Here is a 6,000-nt window from a genome sequence, read left to right as displayed (position 1 = left end):
AGCGTGAAGAGAACAAGGAGGAACCAAATCAAGCCGAAATATTTGTTGCAACTCGGAATGGACTAAAAGGGAAAACACTTGATGTAGAAACACAAGCTGTTATTGTAAGTTACTCTATAATTTTCTTGTTTTAGTTGCTGTTTTATGGCTGTCATGGATGCTATTTTCTTTGCTGTTTTATAGCTATCGTGATTGTTGTTATAGTATCTACTTTATGGCTGTTTTATGGCTGTTTCATGGCTATTTTATGCCTATTTTATGGCTGTCATGGCAACTATTTTATAGCTGTCAAGGATTGTTATTTTAATTGCTATTTTATGGTTGTTTTATGGCTATCGTGGTTGTTTTAGTATCTACTTTATGGCTGTTTTATGGTTGTCATGGTTGCTATTTTCTATTTTATGGCTGATTTGATTGTTGTTCTATGGCTATTTTATGCCTGTTTTATGGCTATCGTGGTTGTTGTTTTAGTATCTACTTTATGGCTGTTTTATGGCTGTCATGGTTGCTGTTTTATGGCTGTTTCATGGCTGTTTTATGGCTGATTTAATTGCTGTTCTATGGCTATTTTATGCTTGTTTTATGGGTATCATGGACTGCTATTTTATGGCTGATTTAATTGCTGTTCTATGGCTATTTTATGCCCATTTTATGGCTATCATGGACTGCTATTTTATGGCTATTTTGGATTGCTACCCCTATTAGTTATCAATAGGTTGTTGGATTCTTTCATTGAATTTTTATCACTAAAAATAGACATATCATATATTTGTGTATATAGGATAAACTTGATAATCTCTAAGAAGCTGGAGAAACTCCTACTAATGTATTTCAAAAAGTTTTTGGTAAAGAGAATCCAGGAAGAGTTCGATGTTATGGAAGAACTATTACAAAAACTTCTCTTAAGTAAAATAAAGAAATAAATGAAATCAAAAAACAAAGTGAAGAGAAGGTAACAACTTTAAAACTGAATTAGACGACCATAAGCAACGACTGCAAGGATTGGAAGATATTGTGAAACTTATGTTGCAACGAACTTCTCCGGGTATGAATGTTGATGAAGCCCTTTCTCTCTTACGATCTAAGAAATCGTCTGCAAATAGTGCACAAGATCCAAATTTAGTTCCTCGGTATTCTCCTCCATCGACTCATATACCAAATCATGATTAGGCAATACTTTCCCTTATTATAGGCAACGTTTTTAAATGGTTGCTGTTACGGTGGGTAACCGGAGATTAGTCCAATGGATGGCGTTCGGCGGCCCAAGTGTATGATGGAGGAGGACTCCGTGTGGGTCCGCAACTCGGGAGGCTCCGTCCGACTTGTGCTCGCGTGTGAATGGGGGGTGGTACCTGCAAAGACACTCCGATGCCTAAGTTAGCAAGGGTGTGAGCAGGTCTTAGAGAGTATTGGACTTTGGAATACCTGAGGCGTGTCAGTGTACTTATAGTGGTGAGCCAATAACCACCGTTGGAGTAGTGCCGTATCTTTAGGATAATAACCGTCCCATTATCTTAGGGAGGTTAAGATATGGCTTTATGAAGTGGTTGGAGAGATTTCAGGGGCGGTTACTCATTTGAATGAGTATTTATCTGCCAGCTAATCTCGCAACCGACTTCTTCATACCAAGTCGGGGTTAACACCGACCTCTTAGATGGAGGTGGGTGCTTCGATAGGCTTAACCTAGTGGATCAGGCCTTTCGATTGGTCCTGGGCCCTTAACATTGGGCCAGGGTATGAACAGTGCCCCTACTTGAGCCCAAATCTTTTAAAGTTTGGGTTCAAGTATTTAACTCGGGTTCGTAGTCGACTTGTTTGAAAGAACACGAATCTTGGAAACCGACGTGATTTTCGCAACTTTTGGTTTCTGACAGTTACGTCAATTCAAGCGTTGTGTCCGTTGAGGGATTATTTAGGGATTTGAGGGCCTTGGTAACGGTGCAGTCTCATTAATGACTGCCTCGTTTTTACCATTATGCCCCTTAGCCTTTTTTATAAATACTTTCCCTCTCTTTCCATTTTCCGTTTCTGCAATCTTTCAAACTTTCTCCTTATCTTGTTCGTACTGTATCCTTGTGTTTCTCCAACCTCCATTTTCGGATAAAGGTTAGTTTTGTTTTATTCATACCATGCTTTATGTTTGCATGTTTCGCGAGTAGATAGGTTGACCTGTAGATTCTAGTTTCGAATCTCTCTTCTTTAGTGGCCGTAATTTTTGATTTTCTTTTTCTTTTTCCTTTTTGTAGGTTTTCTGCCACTTTCTTCTTTATAAAAAATGGCCTCTGTAGACATTCTTTCTCAGTGGGTTGACGATACGGTCCTTGGAGAGGAACCGTTGGTCGACGCTGAGTTTATCACCCACCTTCGTACCCACCATAGGCTCTGTACTTCGGACGAGAACGAGCCCAAATATGAACTGATAATCCCGGGTCTTGAAGACCGGGTCTGTTTTGGAAGGGCTAATGAGGCGGCCCCTCATTTTTTCTTCATGTATGAATGTATGATCACCCGTTTGGGTGTTTTCCTTCCTTTCTCTGATTTCGAGATATCCGTCTTGCACCACTGTAAGGTTGCCCCTACTCAACTCCACCCCAATTCATGGGGTTTTTTGAAGATTTACCAGTTTATAAGCCACGCTTTGGACTTTCCGACTTCCTTGAGAATCTTCTTCTATCTTTTCCATATGACTAAGCCCTTCAGTGGGCTAAACAACAAGCAACAATGGGTGTCCTTCCGAGCCATTCAAGGTCGGAGGATTTTCACCCTTTTTGACGAGTCCTTCCACGATTTCAAAAACTTCTTCTTCAAGGTTCAAGCTGTAGAGGGTCACCACCCCTTTTTTCTGGACGAGCATTCCTCCCCTCGCTTTCCCCTTTACTGGCTGCCGGCCACTCCTTGCGAAAAGATTGGTCTAGATGACCTAGATGAAGTGGAGGCAGCCATTGTTGGGTTTTTCCGAGAAGCATGGGGGAGGGCCCCATACTTGGACACGAGAAAAATCCTTCAGGGGACGTCGGTCTTTGTTCAATCTTGCATAGGTAGTGCATGCATTTCTTGTTCCCGAGTTGTATTTTTCCGACTTGCATTTTACCGACTTGAGCATTTTATCGACTTGCATTTTACCGACTTGGTTGTTACTTTTGTAGATATGGCAAAGAAAAATGCTCAAGAGTCCTACCAGCGGGTACAGGAAGCCAAGGCGAAGTCCCGGGCTAGGTCCGGAGGTAGGTGGTCGTCTCTCCTCCTCCTCCTCCTCCTCCTCCTAGGAACGTGGGTACTCCATCTCAACCTATTGTTATTTCCTCCTCCTCCAATTTGACTCGACCACTCCCTTCTGCCCAACCGTTCTCCGAGCCAGAGAGTAAGAAGCGCAAGACTTCAGAGTCTGGCCCTTCTTGGGAAGGTGGTGTTAGGGCGGAGGCTCTTGCCTTCGTCCGAAAGAACATCTATCCACTTATTAATATGGATGATGTTTCTGTTCGGAAGCACCTTGCCACTCTGGCCGAAGAAAGTTTTAGGGCGGCGGGAGTTTGTGGCAAACTTCTGGACATATTTGAGAAGACTCCCCTCAGCTCCTTGGGTACTTCCCCAAAGGTCGAGGAGCTGGAGGAGAGGCTTCTTATGTTTGAAAAACATCAGAAGGAGTTAAAGGAGGAGAGGGATAAGTTGAGGAAGGAGAGAGACGACCTCCGGAAGAAGGAGAGCGAGCTGCGAGCCCAATGTACTATGGAGGTGAATTTAAGGAAGGCAGCCCAGGAGAGTTACCAAAGCCTATTTAAAGATATGGTGGAGGTGAAGAAGGATTTGCTGAACTCTCGGAATGCTTATGCTGACTTGGAGGACTCTATCGCCGATGGCGCCGAGGAGTCTTGGAGAATTTTCCTAGAGCAGGTCAGGGTTATAGCCCCCGACTTGGATCTTTCTCCATTACATCCTGACAAAGTGGTGATTGATGGCGTCATTGTTGATCCTCCTGCTCCCGAGGTCCTTTCCGAGTCAGACCTAAAGACTCGGGGGCAGAGGATTATAGAGTCTCCTCCTCATTCTAAAGATGCACCGAGTTCTTCAGCTCCTGCTCCGACTTCTTCTTTGGCTCCTCCTTCCAGCCCTGGTGATGTTCCTCATGGTGGTGGTGATTCCAAAAAATAACTTCTTTAATTTTATGGCTATATGGGGGCCCGGCCTGTGGGTCCCCCCTTTTTTAAACTTCTATTTATTTTCTGGTGGTGTTGAACAATTTGCTTCTTGGCCTTTTGAGGCCGTAAACAAAATATTCTGTTTGTTGCCCTTTTTGGATAAGGGTTTTAAACAAAATAAATGCCCTTTTTGGATAAGGGTTTTCTAATCGAGGTAGGTGCCCTTTTTGGATAAGGGTTTACGTTACTTTACGCGTGCACATGCTTTTCTTTTTTGAAATATGTTTGATCTTTTCGAAAAACCTTCTGTTAGCTTGCATTATTTTTTCGAGCCTCTTTCGTGGAAAGGCTTGTATGCAAGCTTTAAACTTTTCAGGTTGTCATATCCCTTTTGTTATCCTTTATACTCGACTTTGTTTTAGTGAGTTTTTATGACTTAGGTTATTTTTGCGATGCGTTTTTCTTCTACTTGGTGTTATACTCCGATCTGCGGATCAAAGTTTTTCCAAGTTCTCCTACTCGGGATCTCTTTCCGACTTATGAGTCGGGTTAGTTACCGAGCTTTTACGACCGACTTGTATAACCTCTTTACACCGACTTGTACCTCGTCGTTTTATCCTGACGACCATCTAGGTCGGTTCATGGGATTTTCACGTTTTGTCGAGCTTAAGTCGGCGCGTTTCGTAGAAAGACTTAGAAAAATAAAGGAGGATATTACAAGAGATATTATGAAATGAAAAAGATCTTTATTAATCGAGAAGGTACTTTTTGCTACTAAGGGTTTTGATAGCATATTTTCCCTTAGCCTCTACTATGATGCCTCGTTAAAAACCCTCCTCCAGAAAAAACCCTTTTGGGAAAAAATCATGAAGTTGGGAAAAGAGTACACCAGGGAGCAGAGTTCGCTTTTAACTATAGTACCTTTTTAAATTACAAGCATGCCACGACCTCGGTAGTTCAACGCCATCCAGGTCGGTTATTTTATAATAACCTTTTCCTAACACTTCCTTGATTTTGTATGGCCCTTTCCAATTTGCGGCGAGCTTTCCATCTCCCGATTTGTTGGCTCCAATGTCGTTTCTGATTAGGACCAAGTCATCTAAGGCAAATGTTCTTCGAATGACTTTCTTGTTGTACCTGGTAGTCATCCTTTGCTTTAGTGCTGCTTCTCTGATCTGGGCGTTTTCACGGACTTCGGGGAGCAAGTCAAGCTCCTCTTTGTGCCCCTGTACATTTCCGACCTCATCGTGAAGAATTACCCTTGGGCTTTGCTCACTGATTTCTATAGGAATCATGGCTTCTACGCCGTAGACTAATCGGAAGGGTGTTTCTCCTGTGGCGGATTGGGGGGTCGTCCTATAAGCCCATAGCACTTGGGGGAGCTCGTCAGCCCAAACTCCCTTTGCTTCCTGTAATCTTTTCTTTAGTCCTACCAGTATGACTTTGTTAGCTGCCTCGGCTTGCCCATTGGCTTGTGGGTGTTCTACCGAGGTGAATTGATGTTTGATTTTCATGCTGGCAACCAAACTTCTGAAGGTGGCGTCGGTGAACTGGGTCCCATTATCAGTGGTGATGGAATAAGGTATTCCATACCTTGTGATAATGTTTTTGTAGAGGAACCTGCGACTTCTTTGAGCTGTGATGGTGGCTAGTGGTTCTGCTTCTATCCACTTTGTGAAGTAATCTATTCCCACGATCAAGTATTTGACTTGTCCTGGTGCTTGGGGAAAAGGACCTAACAAGTCCATTCCCCATTTTGCGAAAGGCCAGGGGGAAGTTATACTAATGAGCTCTTCTGGTGGAGCCACGTGGAAATTCGCATGCATCTGGCATGGCTGGCATTTTTTCACAAAGTCTGTAGCAT

Source organism: Arachis stenosperma, chromosome 3 (genome assembly GCF_014773155.1).
Source record: "Arachis stenosperma cultivar V10309 chromosome 3, arast.V10309.gnm1.PFL2, whole genome shotgun sequence".
Taxonomy (NCBI): domain Eukaryota; kingdom Viridiplantae; phylum Streptophyta; class Magnoliopsida; order Fabales; family Fabaceae; genus Arachis; species Arachis stenosperma.
Note: the sequence above shows the minus strand (reverse complement) of the source record.